The sequence below is a fragment of the Camellia sinensis genome, chromosome 6 (genome assembly GCF_055761805.1).
Source record: "Camellia sinensis isolate YWXY chromosome 6, ASM5576180v1, whole genome shotgun sequence".
Lineage (NCBI taxonomy): Eukaryota > Viridiplantae > Streptophyta > Magnoliopsida > Ericales > Theaceae > Camellia > Camellia sinensis.
In genome coordinates this window covers 197950603-197966128 of record NC_138966.1, presented here as the reverse complement: position 1 = coordinate 197966128, position 15526 = coordinate 197950603, and the positions used below count along the sequence as shown (strand labels likewise).

The 15526-nt window shown below is 39.8% G+C and overlaps 2 long non-coding RNA genes across 2 annotated transcripts; both read left to right on the top strand.

The window, feature by feature from the left end:
* Positions 1-2211: 2211 nt before the first annotated feature.
* On the top strand, positions 2212-3683 carry LOC145792200 (uncharacterized). Its single transcript, XR_014331583.1, has 4 exons — positions 2212-2341; positions 2510-2599; positions 2764-3435; positions 3585-3683. It is a non-coding gene; the product is annotated as an uncharacterized LOC145792200 (long non-coding RNA).
* A 344-nt stretch (positions 3684-4027) lies between these two features.
* Positions 4028-6659, top strand: LOC114316829 (uncharacterized). Its single transcript, XR_014331582.1, has 5 exons — positions 4028-4238; positions 4358-4403; positions 5420-5537; positions 5635-5751; positions 6425-6659. It is a non-coding gene; the product is annotated as an uncharacterized LOC114316829 (long non-coding RNA).
* The last annotated feature ends 8867 nt before the right edge of the window (positions 6660-15526 follow it).

The following is a 15526-nucleotide window of genomic DNA, read 5'->3' as shown; positions in this document are numbered from 1 at the left end:
GTCTCCTTTGTCCCCATTTCTCTTTCCGTCATATTGTTTTCTCTCTCCATTTCTCTGTATCGTTTTCTCTCTCCGTCCTACATCTAGGGTTTTCTCTGTCTCCTCATGCCCCTTGAGAGGTTCACCAGGGTTGATTCCGATCACTTGTTCAGATCTAATTCTAAATCCATCGATTCTTGCATCAATTTGATTGAAATTTCTTGATGGTTTTTTTTTTGTTTTCCTTGATTCTGATTCTAATGATTTTGCAGAGGAAGATGGTTCGGTTTAGTTGCACATATCTGCAGGGTTATGAGACCGAGGAGTGAAGAATGATCAAGATCATCCGGATCGAGACAGGGACTGAGACCGATCGAGTCGGAGCAAGAGGAAACCAGCTGATGAAATGATAGGCTGTTCCAAGAAAGCTTGAGCGCGATGACGTTGGATGCGCTCTACCTGTTGAAGCTCTTCCTCAAGTCTGGCCCTCCCGTCACTACCATCCCTCAGGTCTTCTCTCTCTCTCTCTCTCTCTCTCTCTCTCTCTCTCTCTCTCTCTATTGCTCAATCAGATCTTCGATTTGGCCTCTCTGCAGTGGAATTTTTTTTTTAATCTTTTCACTTACTATTTTTGGTCTGCTGTCTTTTCAATAAAATCACATTCACTTTGATCTTTTTGCTTTTATAACTTCCAACTATTATCATCTGAAGAACATCTCTGGTATCAATGATTTACTAATATTTATGACTTTACTGTATTGATGTATACTCAAACCCAAGTTCAATTAGGCACACGAAGACATTGATGGTTGATCGGGATTTAAGTGTCAAATTTTGGTTATAGTTGAGAATTTCCTGTAATTTTTTTTTCATGTTGATGTATTTAGATTCAAAATCAGCTAAGAATCTATTTTCATAATTTTCATTTGGTCTCTAATATTTACATAAAATTGACTCCAATTGCAAGCTTAAATATCAGATTTGTTAATAGTTTAAATCAAATTGGGATGTGCAATACTTCTTTGCAGTAATTATGAAGGATGCTTGTTTTTGTTTGAGGGAAATTTAGATCCATCTCATAATGCTAGTAGTATTTATGAAGTTAACAATTTTGTAGAATTATATAATTGAGAGAGAGAATGTTGGGAGGAGGTACACAGAAAATCGTGTTCTTCTCGTAAGAGAACTGAATTAGGTTCTTCAAGATATATGGATGGTCAAGTTCGATTTCTGGAATTTTGACCCAAGAATTGTCACAAAATCTTGGTAATCATGCTAAGTAGATTCCCATGACTTGTTATTGAAAATTTTGTAATTGGCATGCCTTGTGTTCTTTTCCTTGTTAATAAATTTTCATATTCTTGTAGTCCTCTCTCTCTCTCTCTCTCGAACAAAATTGTGAAAATTTTGAATCCTTACACATTGATGTTTACAAGTGCTGAACTTATTCACATATAGTTTTCAATTGTTCTGGTGTGACAACAGTATATCATGGTTAAGTGTGCTTTTCTCATCTATGTATGAATGCTGGCGATCATACATCTATATATGCAGCATCTATGCTTGTGAGGATATATCTACATATTCATATTTGTATCTATGTACATATGCATGCAAGGCCTATTCATTTTATGTACCACTGAAAATGTTATGAATACCGCGCAGCTGAAAATTTGAAAACTTATCCTTCTTAAGCACACTAGATTTGTAAGAAGGTGGAATAAAAAACTAGCATGAGTCTTGGTATTTTGCTGCCTCATTTTAGTATTTTGCGAAGAGTAAAAAACAAAGAATACCCCTACTGATGTTTGCAGCAATTTATCATCAATTTTGCTTTCATATGGACAGATATTGGCCAACAATAGTTTCTTCCTGAACTGCAATAACCTAACCATTGTAGCTGGTTCTTATGAAGGCAAGTATCTTGTTTATTGTTGGAACATGTCATATTCTGGTTGGACTTTCATTTTGCCACTGTTGCATTAAGAACTCACAAAATGACAGCATTTGCTGGGGCCCACATAATAGAAGAATTTCTGGCTTTCTACTTCATATATCCTTTAATCCTTAGGCCCCATAACCATATAGATACAAGGTGTTGTTCACCCCTCTCAGAGTTAAGTATTTAATTGTCAGTATTTCTTTTTTAAGCCTTTGAATTCTTGTTTTTCATGTTAGCTAGATATGATCAATGCTTGCTTTAGGATTTGGATAGGCATCTACACTCTTATTCTTATTTAATCAACAAAGGACTTTTATTGGATCATTTTGGGTATCTTCAGATTTCTTTAACTGGAACAAAGTCAAGATACGCTATTGTGATGGTGCATCTTTTGCTGGGCACCCTGAAAGTGAGTTTAAGGCAAGTCCAGTGGATGTTTTTCAGCTTGGTCAGGAATTATGCAAATTCTATTTTTTACATGTAGTGTGTGTGCATGTGTGTGTGTGTGTGTGTGTGTGTGTGTGAGAGAGAGAGAGAGAGAGAGAGAGATTTGACTAGTTATGTCATCTCTTCATCTTTTCTCTATAGAATGGAACAGAACTATTCTTCAGGGGTCAGCTTATTTGGGAAACACTTATGGATGAGCTCTTGTCAATTGGATTGTCTAATGCTAGACAGGTATTGTTCTTAATTTTATAATAAAATTACTTTTTTTTTGGGGTTAAATTAGAGAAGTTGATAAAACATTATTCATAATTAAGCTTGTAGATGACTAATTCCTTATTCAATGGTCATTATTTGTGGGAACATAGTAACAGATTTCTTCCTTACTGTTATTTAAGGTGAAAAAGCGAACTGAGACAAGAAGACCTCCTAAGGAAGTGCAAAGTGATGGCTTCATCGAAGCGAGCTGGACACTAAGGAAATTGTAAAAAATAAATAAATAACATAGACAAAAACTCAATAATTCCCAAAAGTATGATGCATTTAACATTTCAAATAATAAATATCCATCAAAAGCATAAAACATCCTATAAAATCCGACATTCCAAATACTAATATCTCACAAAAACTTAAGATATCCAACAACAAAAATCTTAAGAAAAATTTCATTTCAGTTGAGGTTTTTTTTTTTTTCCTCCTTTCCATTTAATTAAAAATCAAAACAACAAAATTTCCAAATAAAATAATAATAATATCAACAACTCCATACTATTTCATGACCCATTTTGTAATAGCCACTTCATTGTCATAATTCTAAGACTCACAATAGCTACTAATTTTTTTTCTTCTGTTTTTCCGTATATGAAATTGATTACAAGATATCGCCTAAAAGACAACCAAGTAGTGCTACATACTTTATCCATCTAGAAAAATAAAAAGAAAACTACAATACTTTAGACTATGAAGCATGGGCATTTCGATAAACATGCCATACTTGTACCAACCAAGTAGACTATGAAGCATGGGTACAAATCATGTTGAGCGCCCAGCGAAAGAAAAACACATAAGAGGTTGGTAATTTCTATCGAGATGGAGATGGTTTTTTTTTTTTTTTTTGATGGGCTTGCTCCTTTGTTCATATTTGTTCCGTTTTGTGCTTATCAATTTTTAATATGCCTTAAAATGGGTTGTGATGGACAATTTTTGTTTTCCTTTGCAGCTATTTTTGCTGCTATTTCAGCTACGAGGCCTCGAGTGGATGTAGCTTATTGCATACATGCTTTGGCTAGACAATTATCAAAGACAAAATTGGCGGTATGTGTTGAGGAAAATAATATTTTTATAATGGAAACTTATCCTATGGAGCACATTTTTGTGCTAACGTAACTGCAACTAATCAAAGTTACAATTTAAAGTGCTTTCAGGGTATAATCTAAGAAATATATAGTGATCGTCAGATTTATAAATGCATGCAATATTTCTTTATGTTTAAGTGAATAAGATTTAGCGAGTGGAGAGTAAGTTGAAGTAACACTTCTTCTATTTTACGCTTTCTAGTATTTTTTCCTCACTCAAGTACTAGTGCCAAGTATTTTAAGATGTGGGACAAATTGAATATATGAAATATAATATTATTTTTATTAAAATATCTTAACGGTTTTTTTTTTTTTTTTTTTTTGCGGTGTAGTATATGAGTTTGCCTGCGAGTCAGTACTCTGTGTTGGATGCAGGGAGTATTGAGAGAGTTGACAATAGCACCTTCAGGTGTTACGTATACAATTTCAAGTTCTTTGCTTTTGAAGTGTGCCCTGTTTTGTTGGTTAGAGTTGAAGAGGAACCAAATGGTTTTTGTATCAAGCTTTTATCCTGCAAGGTTAATGATTTTGCTCTGTTTTTTGTGTTCAAACTTCAATGTTATGTGTCCTTTTCTCCTAATGATTACTTTGTTTTTTTGTGTTTGTGTTTTTTTCCCTTGCATTTTGTTTATGGCAGCTTGAAGGTTCACCAATTGTTGTTGCATAGAATGAGAAGATTGATGGTAAGAAGTTCATTCAAATTCTCTTTGTTTGCTGCAAAATGGTACAATTAGATTGTATAAGCAATGACTGGATTAGACAGTAATGTTTGATCTACTTTGATAGGATTTTTGTTTGTAGTGGGGTTTAATCTGCTTCAGTCTGATCTGTTGGGAACAACACCATAATTGCTAGAATCATATTTTTTTTTTTTAATGTTCAAGTATGTTGATTACATAGTTTTGTTTGAAATATCCTCTTCATAAATGGGGCAAAAAGGTTCTTATTGATATGAAATAGTAAATTATGCTTTAAATATTTGGACAATGCATGACCTCACTTCTTACAAGCTAGTTTACAATTTGATGAATTTATTGCAGCAAGGATAACATGTACTCCTGCAACCAATGCTGGTCATATTTTGAGTTTTGTCACACCAGTTTTCTCGTTTTGTGTAGTTATTATTTATCATAAATTATTGAATAAGATTTATGCAAAGTTTAAAACCGATATTCGTGTGAATTATATTGAATCGCAATGAAGCGTAAATTGGATCTTGCGATTCACTCAATTTCCGATTCAACACCATGATTCCCATATTTCCAAAATAAATTTCAAACCAATGATGTAGTTTACTAACTTTAATAATTGAAATTATAAACTTTTCCAACACTTTGTAATTTTTTTTTGGTCTTCCAACTGATTCATAATTTCCTCAAAATTTTAAGAATGCTGTGCAACATTTAAAGGCTTGCTTGCCAGCGTAACTGCTTCCTAGTGATGAAAATGAATAGGTGCAAAAAGTATGTTCAAGGGAAGTTTATTTGACATCCAGAATCATAAAATAGTACTGTTTTATTAATGCCATGTAACCTTTTTACTTATAACATTTCCAAATAATCCAGACTACCCAAAATTATGTACTCTGTTCAGGGGAAGTTTGTTTGACATCGAGAATCATATTTTAGTGGAATGTTGCACTTTATTTTTAGCTTAAATTTTTTGGTTCTGAGTTGAATTATGAAATGCTTTTTTTCAGGAGTGCTTTGACACTGATTTGGTGTGGGCATGCAGCTTCTATGGTGAATAGAGTATCATGCAATAGGAAACAGAGCGACTCCTCGGTGGATGAACTCACTTCAGATACAGCTATTGAGGTAATTGCTAATTGGCTTCTCTTCTAGCTGCGACATTTCATTTTGGAAGTTGTTTTTATTTTTTGCAAAATTTCTTTTGTTGTCATGTGAATTCTAGGTCAGCATTGAGATTCCTTTTGCATTTCGACCAATTCCCGTGCAAGCCATTGAATCAAACGACACTCAAGTACTAGAACAAATATTGAGGATTATGCTTCCTTGCTTTATGGCACAGGTTTGTGATTTAGATATTTTCCCCCTTTAAATCAGATTCAAGATGAAACTTGGTTCTTAGGAAATTTTGTCTTTACCTCACAAATTTGAATTTCTTTAGTCAATTTTAGTTACTTGAGGTTAAATGAATGTTGCAATTTGTCTCATATTTATATGATAAGCTGATTATGTTGAATTATATTTATGCTCTATAAGCCACTTGATTGAGTCATTTGCCACATAAAAACAGGATGGTTAGTCTTGTGAGCTTGACAGGTTTCATTTGACACCATTTCACAATAAACACGAATTGTATTTCATTTTTTGTGTTATAATAGACTTTTTCCACAGGTATTATTGGGTATCACACTTCCTAAATTAGATTTTGGATCACATGCAATGTTTGTAGGGTAAATAGGGATCAGACAATTAATGGAATGTGAATTTTACGAATCTGGGTGTTATAATGAGGGGAAAATGAAGCATTGGTTCTTTTTACCTGCTTGTTTACATACTATCACTTTTAGGGTAAATTATGTTCATTTCTGATATAAATATATGAAAAACTTATAGGCGTGTATGGTTCAAGAGTGAGGTTGTGGCCTGTGAGGTTGATTTATGATATAAATAAAAAAAATTTCAATTATATATTTATTGGGTGTATTGAAGTGTAATGCTTTGTTGTATCATTGCAGAGCCAACGTGATGAGTTGGAGGCAAAGTTTTTCGAGGAGAGAGCACCTTTGAAGCTAAATAGCAAAGCACACTCCATATTATTATTATTTTTTTTATTAAAATGAGAGTATTAGCAATTTTTATTTTTATTTTTTTGTATTAACATAATGTGATTTAAGGTTTTTGTTTTTGGTTATGGAAAATTGGAATATTGACTCATATTATGGTATATGTTTTGAAAATGGTGATGGATTATAGGTTGGTTGTTATTTATTATTATTTTTATTTTATTTTATTTTTTTTTGAGGAAAAAGGTTTGCTTTGAACAAAAGTTGAAATATCATACATTTGATTTTTTTTTTGGAAAAAAAAGTAAAGGTGGCATTTTTAAAAAAACGTCGCAAAATGACGTCATAATTTCGTCATGTTAACTCCTCTGACGGAAATAGTAAACGGAGGTAAAGAATTGGTGACACTATTAAAAAACGTCGTCTAAAGTCTATAGTGGCATTTTCAAAACCCCACAAAGATATGACGGCGGCCGTATCAGCGACGAATTTTTAAAATGTCATCTTATTTTTTTGCGGCGTTTTTCACACTTTTTACGGCGTTTTAAAAACGCCTCTAAATCTCGATTTTCCTGTAGTGTCTATGATAGAATTATTGGCCTCATATGTTCATACTTGCATTCATGTCATATTAAAACGTGCAATTTGGTCTCTCGGCCATCATGCATCGAGATGCGTGATTGGTGGCTCCAGAACTGAGGGCCACACTCCCTAAAGCTTATGCAAGGACGAGGAGAGTGGTCGCACACACACATGTTGAAAATACCTTGCCATGCCTCTCTCTTGCTTGTCGTTGCAGAAAAACAGGATCCAGGGGGCAGAAAGTGGTCGGCCGACCAGGTTTTCTGGTAGGCCGACCACCTTTTTTGGTTTTCACCATGAGGGGTGGTCGGCAGGGGGTTTCCAAGCCAATACCTGGTCGGTGGCTTTCCCAAGGTGGAGTTTCAGCCTCCTGGAGCTTTGTGTAAGTTTCTAAAATCAGCTGCAAACAATGGCGAGACAAGGCATCGCGATGGAATTTACCGACAAAGCACATCGAGCATGCATGCATCCATTATCATCCAAAACAGAGCCGGGGCAGTCCATTTGCATGCCAGTTTATTACTTACTTAGCTAATTTGTTAATTAGTTAGTGGTTGTGTAATAATTAATTGTAATTCGTTATTCATTTCAGATTGTATTATTTATTCGGACCCTCCGAGCGAGGGCACAATTGTAATAAGTGTGCGTGCGTGTGATGTCTGTCTTCTAACCCCACGTCTTTCTCCCTTTTATTTACCAGTTTATGATGGTTAGATTAGGGCATGCTTCAATTAGCATACAGTATGATAGCATGTTTGCATTCATTCATCTGTCTTGCATGCACCGAGCTTGGCGCATTATACTAACTGCATTTGTATTTCAATTTCGAGTTGAATACGTGTTAGCTGTAGTATTATCATATGCCATCTTAGAATAGCCGAGCCTATTATAATTGCATTCTTGCATGTGTTGCATTAGGCATTTCTGTATAGTTAGGATCATGCATGGATTTCTAACATAACTTCTGTTTTGGCTCGGAGTACTCGATAAGTATTTATGCTTTAGCATCCTTGCATGTGTGTAAGTGACTGCCATGATAGCACGCTTACCATGAGACTAATTGCTTATGTAATATATCTGCCTGAATGCCTATGGGTGAAGGTTAGATTGCCTGAATTTGGACAATTCATTGATTGCAAGTTTTAAGCCCACTTGAGAGTGGCAAATCATCATGTTTTCTAAGCCCACCCGAGGGTGGCAAAATCTCCATTTTAAGCCTACTTGCGAATAGCAAACCGCTTTCAAAAACAAACATGAAATGTATTGTTCTAATTCAGACGATCCAATCTATACTTGTATGTTGTGCGCATCACATAGTAAATCTAGGCTAATAATCGGAATAAGAACGCATAATGTTTTCAAAACTAGATATCATGGTTAGTAGAGGCCGATCTTTGATCGGGCGAGCGGGGGTGCTCACGAAGTGACCTTTCCCAATCGTACCCAAGTTCCCAAGCCGAGACAACTTTGGTGATGACGGACATGTGGCCTTAGGCAACGAGTCAGGGTTTTCTAAATTCCCCCAAAATAAATATTTAGGTGGCGACTCTGTATTTGGCAAAACAGTCCATATTTGGCACTTCTTTCTAAAAAAATCTATTTTCCAAAACGATTTGCCAGATTTGGACTCTTTGGTGATTTATCAATCTCACATTGCACATTGTGAGATCAGATTAAGAACCGACACAAATTGAGTCCGAAACTGTAGTGGGGCCCGAGGGCGCGTCTACAGTTTCTGGCGACTCCGCTGGGGATTTAGAGAACTTGACTCGAACTCATGATGTCTTGTTTTGACTACACTTATGTGTTTCTTTGCAGTGCATTTGCATTGGTGCGCCTAGGACACCGTGTTTGCCGTATGCTGTTCCTGAATGGTTTGCTGGAGGCTCGCTTCGAGAAGTGTGCCATAAGGTTGACCGGTTGCGGGCTCTGCCGCGACGGGAACACAAACCCCGGTTTTACCGGGGCACCCTCTTTGACCATTCGGCCTAGTGCATATCGAAATCTGTAGTGACTATTCCAAACTAGGACAGGTTGCTTACCCGATTTTAGGTTTTTTGAAACCACTGCGTGCGTAGTGAAACTCTAGCTCCTGACAAGATAGGACAGGGAAACCCTACCCCTCCATAGGGGTGTTTTGGCTCTTACTTGCTTGATACGTGCTGTCAGAGTGTGTCTCTACAGGTTGCATGTGTCAATTTGCAAGTCTGGGTATCAGGCCTGCGAGCATCAGTATTTGGAAGAATCAGTTTTACCTGAGGGTATCAGTTCACCGGCAGAATTTTGGACAGAATTCAGTAAAGAGCACACTCGTTCAACTATGCTCATATCTGTTCAGGTGAAATCAGGCCGAGATGCTGTCTGTTTTCTCTTTTGCTAGGTAGTCTTGGAACCATAGCTTCAGAAGGCTCCAATATCCCTCGGGTACACCGAACTTGTGTTAATAGACTTTGTTGGGTCAGAAATTCAGTTCAAGGGCAATCAGTGTTCCTTTACTAGAGGCAGGGTGAAAAGGTCGGTCAGGCACAGACCACTAGGGATGGCAATTTAAACCCGGCCCGACGGGGACCCGATCCCCCGACCCCGAAATAAGTGGTTTTTCCCCGAAAAATATCCCCACGGGGACGGGGATGGTATTAAAAAATCACTCCCCGATCAATTTCGGGCCGGGGACGGGGATAACTGTCCAAGCCCCGTACCCGGCCCGGCCCCGCCCCGGTTTGTTCCCCGAATCAAAATTACAATTTCACCCCTATATATATATAAAACCCAGACCTAAAACATTACCCTCACTCATTCAGACTCACTCATATGCTGCTGCTCTCTCCTCTCTCTAACCAAGGACGCTCTGCTCTCTCCTCTTTCTCACCGACGAGGCTCTGTTGCTCTCTCCCCTCTCTCGCCGATGATGCTCCTCCCTCACCGCTGCTGTGCTCCCTCACCGCCGATCCTCCCACTCTCTCTCACACATACGACGGCGACGGCTCATCCTCTCTCACCGACATCGCGGCGGAAATTCCTCTCACTCTCACGGAATCTCCTCTCCTCTCTCTCACGGTATCTCCTCTTCAATCGTGACTCTCTCTCTCTCTCTTTGATTTTTGCTTTTGTTCTACAGATCTGGTTCTTCAGATCTGGAAAATAATGAAGCAGATTAGCTTTTGTTCTTCAGATCTGGTTCTTCAGACCTCGTGATGGCTTCAACGACTTCGTCTCTAGATCTAGATCTAAAGATCGTCTCCGGTGTCTTCCACCGTCACCGACACCGTCTCCGCAAATCTGAGACTGAGATCTGTGTGTGTGTGCAATCAAAGGCAAGAGAGTGAGTGAGAGAGAAAGAGATTTGTGTGTGAGCAATCAAAGGCAAGATGTATGTGTGTTTTAAATTTTTTTTTTTTTTTTTTTTTTTTGGGTTTTCTTAGATCTGTGTTGTAATGAACATTCTAATTTTTATTTATTTTTTATTTTTTTTGGGTTTTCTTAGATCTCTGTGTGTGTAATGAACATTCTAATTTTTTTTTTGTTGGGATCTAGTTGTGTGTAACGAACATACTAAATTGTTGGGTTGTTGATGATTTTGAGTTATCTAAATTTTTTTTTGTTAAATTGTTGATGATTGAGCTTTTTGGGGGATTTTTCAGAGTTGTGGTTGATGATTGTCGGGGATTTTGCGGGGTCGGGGAAACCCGATCCCCGTTGGGGAGGGGGGTGGGGGGAGGCGATGGTTTCCCCGCCGGGGATCGGGGGCGGGGGCGGGGATATTTTGATCTTCGGGGATCGGGGACGGGGAGGGCGATCCCCGGCCCCGACCCGGCCCGTTGCCATTCCTACAGACCACTAGTACAGCAGCTACTAGCTCAGTGGTCTTTGAACAGCCAGGTTGAGATTTCGAGTCTACTGCAGAGATAGATATACTGGTGGTTCAATCAGATCAGGACAGTATGTCAGGCTTAGAAGAGATGGTGCGCCAGCTCCAGGATAGTATAAAAGCCATGCAACAAGACGCTGCCCGTCAAACGGAATTCGCCAAGCAACAGGCCGTGGTCATAGCCCAACAGGCAGAGACAATTGCCAGGTTAGAGCAGCAAACTGGTGTATCTACTTCACATCAGGCTCCTCCCCCACCAAGAGTTCCCATACTCGGGGAGGCAACCCACGTTCAGGATGATACAGACATTCCAGGCGGGCCAGCTTCCGCCCCCGGTTCTACCCCAGCTATCTAAAACACTCACCAACCTACCAGACTCCCCCTTTGAGTTCGAGACGGACCCCACAGCATTGAAAGTGAGCAAGCTTGAGAAATTGTTCAAAAAGTCTTAGGGGACCCACTCTATTCCTAATATAGAGGATGGTTATACCGACTCAGTGGTAACCTTGCCGGAGCGGTTTAAAATGCCGCATATCTATCAGTTCGATGGCTCTGAAGACCCAATGGTGCACCTCCAACTATTTTCTGATATCTTGAGGCCAATGGGTTTGACCATAGCCCAAAAATTGTCACTATTCGACCGAACCCTGTCTAGGATAGCCGCAATCTGGTATGCAAAATTGGAGAACTCTGTGAAACAGAACTGGAAAGAGCTGGCTGAGGCCTTTATTGCTCAACACTCCTACAACACACAGATTGAGGTCACAACTCATGATCTTGAAGTCACCCGCCAAGAGCCAAAGAAGGGTTTCTCAGAGTTCGTGATGAGATGGAGAGCAAAGGCCTCAATGATGACTACAAGGCTTTCCGACAAAGATCAGATCAGGATGATTGTTCAAAATCTGCATGGCAAGTTGCTGCAAAAGATGGTCGTTCTACCTCTGTTTACCTTTCCAGCCCTTCATGAAATGGGGGTTCAAATCGAGGATGCCATCAGGCAAGGGATCTTTGCAGAAGATAATGAGCCTTTGAAGAGGAATGTTGCTCGCAGTTCTAATGCTACTACTGATGGTAGCACAGCTGCGAAATGCTCAGAAGTAGACATCATCGCCACTTCCCTCAATGGCCAAAAACCAACCCCTTCAACTCAGCCCTAAGCCCGAAAATTCCATCCTCTTTACATGAGTCTCTCTCAAGCTTTGGAAAAGCTGCGAGAAGAAGGGCACTTAGAACTTCTAGAACCCCAACCCTTTCCAAACCCTCTTCCATCAAGATATGACCCAGCTAAATACTGTGCCTATCATCAACAGCACGCTCATGATACGAACCGTTGCATCCGCCTCCGTCATAAGATTCAGGATCTTATTGACGAAGAGACCCTAGCTCCACCAAAAGGACCTCAGGCTAGTACTGACCCGTCACCTCTACATCTCAACCTCATCCATATATTGCCGTCCACTTACGACCCCAGCGTATACATCACCCTGGCCCATCTACCCAAGCCTGAGGTGTTTATCCCGAAAAGCATGGACTTATGCATGATGGGTGCATCTGAACCCCAATCATCCCAAACCCATGAACCCACTACTTCTGAGCTGATGAGGATGATCGAAGATCTTCAGAGAACTGTGGCAGATTTGACCTTTGGAGTCTTGGCTCCGTCATCAACCACATCGCATACCAGGGAGTTCATGTCAAAAGGCTCCCCAACCTTGGGACGGGCTACGTTGGAAGAAGGAAAATCTCTTAGCAAAGTGGAGGCTAGTGATAAGAATAAGGCAGGGGCAAGCATTAGTCCCCATGAACACCTTTTGCGGGCTGTTGAGGCCTTGAAAGCCGAAGGGCTGAACAAACAACAAGTGCTTGCAGTTGTTGCAAAGACTGTGGATGACACTTTCGCCACTCAAGTTGGGGGCAGTCTGAATCAAGGGGTAAGCCGAGACAAGGGATGTCGTACCAGAAACACCCCTTTCAGCTCCAATCCTACACTCGAAAGATATCATCAAAAGTCAGCACCTACTGACCCTTTCGCTGGTACATCCAACACAACCAGCTCACAACCTGCCAAATACCCACCTCGGGGGCAAAGGGTGTTCACCCCATTGTACATGTCTCTATCAGCGGTCTTGAGGGTCCTGATTAGAAAGAGGTATCTGAAATCCCTGGAGCCGCGGCCACTGCCAGATAAACTTCCTCCATCCCATGATCCGGTCAAGTACTGCACGTTCCATTAACAAACCGGTCATGGCACTGACAATTACTTTCGTCTTCGCCACGAAGTGCAAGATTTGATTGACAGTGGGGTCATTGCCGCGCCGAGCTCTGCAAAGTCTATCGGTACTAGATCAATGAACTTTGGGGATAATGTGATGTGATCGGGGGATGAACCACCTGCGGGCGGCGCTCAGTTTACTTCAGATATGGTGGATGGCATGCACTGTTTTGAGCACATTTGCGAATGTTGTTAATCTGTACTTTCTGACTTGGATATTGGGTCAGTCTTGTTATTTTGTACAGAGTCAGTCTTTTCTTACTGAGTTAGTTGGGTCTGTCTTATTGTACCGAGTTAGTCCTATTTTGTTAGAGTCGGGTGATTTCGGGGGTGTTACCTCGGACATCACTTGCTTGTTTTGTGTTTGTCTTTTCGTTTTATTTTGAGTCTGTTTCTGCCTTGGAGCCAGTAATGCCAACAGATCTGAAATGAAACAGCAGTAATTATCGCACTCTTGTGTTTGCTTCTGCCGTGTGCTAGTTGTGCCGGGATTTGAATGAAGCGGTAGTGCATTCCACCTGCTCTCTTGTGCCTTGAAATTATTGCATTGATCTAAGTTTTTCAAAACTTTTTTGAACACTGCAGTGAAAGCGAAGAGGAAGGAATTCCTCAAGTTTTGTAAAAATTTGATCAATTGAGAGAAAGAGAGGCATGCTAAGCCCTTAATGAATGAAATCATGCTTGTTAGTATGAGTATTGGGAAGGATCCTGGCTTGATCTAGATTGGTTCTACACTGTCTTCAACGCGAGCGATTGGTCGCTTTCTTAAAAGATTTCAAAAAAATATTTTGCGCGGTCCTGCGAAGACCTGTATGGAATCACTCTTGAGATTGTGTAGCCTAGGATCGCTCTCAGCCTCGAGACTCCACCCCTTTTGATTTCAAAACTTGAACTTGGATTCAGAATGTTTAACAGTCAACTACAATGTAAGGCTTGTGTGGCCGGATCAAAAGCAGCCCGTGAATTAGCAGCGACAAAGTCAGATCAAGAAGCTTGCGAAGCTAGATCAAGAGCACCCCTTGAACTAGGGGCAAAAGAATTTCAAATGTACTCGAAGAGTCAAAGATGAAGATCAGCGAGAATGTCAAATCCTAGGAGGGAGAAAAGAAGAAAGTATTGGTGAAGGACAACCAAGTTCCTATCCACAACACTAAGGGCAAATTCAGCCTCCCATTGGATGGACTCCTACATCATTAGCGAACAACAGCCATTCTCCTGGATTCAGATAGCTTCGAGATCTCAAACCATTCCACATGGACAAAAGCTACACTTTTACCCTTGAGAGGCTCGCTGGGTCGAAAACCCGGAAGGGCGACCCAGGCAAAAATTAGAGCAAGAAAAAGAAGGAAAAGAACAAAAAAAAAATGCAAGGAATAAAAAAAAAAAGAAAAAAAAAATGAAATGAAAAAATGAAGAAAAAAGAAGAAAAGAAACGAAAAGAATTCAAAAGAAAAGAATAACAAAGCTCGCAAGGTTAAAAACCCGGCAGGGCGGCCTTGGCAAAAGTTATAGCGCAAAAAAAGAGGTTAATACCCGAGTGTACCTTAACCCCGAACTACGTAAGGCTTGATTCCCATCTTTGGGATACGTAGGCAACTTCGTTCTGAAGTCCAGCTATAAAACACTTCAAATTCGACTGTGTCCATGCGATGGTTCTGGTCATCTTTGTCTTCTCTGTATCTGAGGATTTGGTTGTATTCGTTACTCTGAGGACTGACTACAATGCGCTGCGGTGCCATTCAAACAAGGAGCAACTTTCCGTTGCCATGCAGTGTCCTTCAAGAAAGGGACAATTTTCCTTCGGATCTGAAGTTGTGCATCTCAAGAGTAGGTTCCGTGCTCATTCAGCAGTGGCCGTTTGCGAAATAGTTTTTGAGAATTTTTACTGAGGTTGACTAATCTTCTCGAAAAGTATTTCATTTTTCAAAACTGGACCATTTCTTGGACCCAAAAAAGAAAAAATTTCAGTGCTCATAGCCTGACTTGCATGATTTTAAATTAGAAAATTGAACAAGCATATTAATCTAACTCTCATTTTGGTCAAAATTGTTTTAGTAGAAAGCCAAAAACAAAAAATGGTCGAAATGATAAACTAGGGGCACAGTTGAGTCAGGTGTTCTGTCTTTTCTCCATTGTCAACATACTTGCTAGAAAGGGCACCATACTTGCCAAGAAGGGCACTCTACCTGCCAGAAAAAGGCACAACTGAAGGTGACAACAAAAGGGCCGAAAAACTCTCACATCCTATGAGCAACGAGGTATCAAGCCAAGTGTGAAGCACCAAACTGGAATGGATCAAGATGTATCATTTCTTCATCTGGACATATCTGAT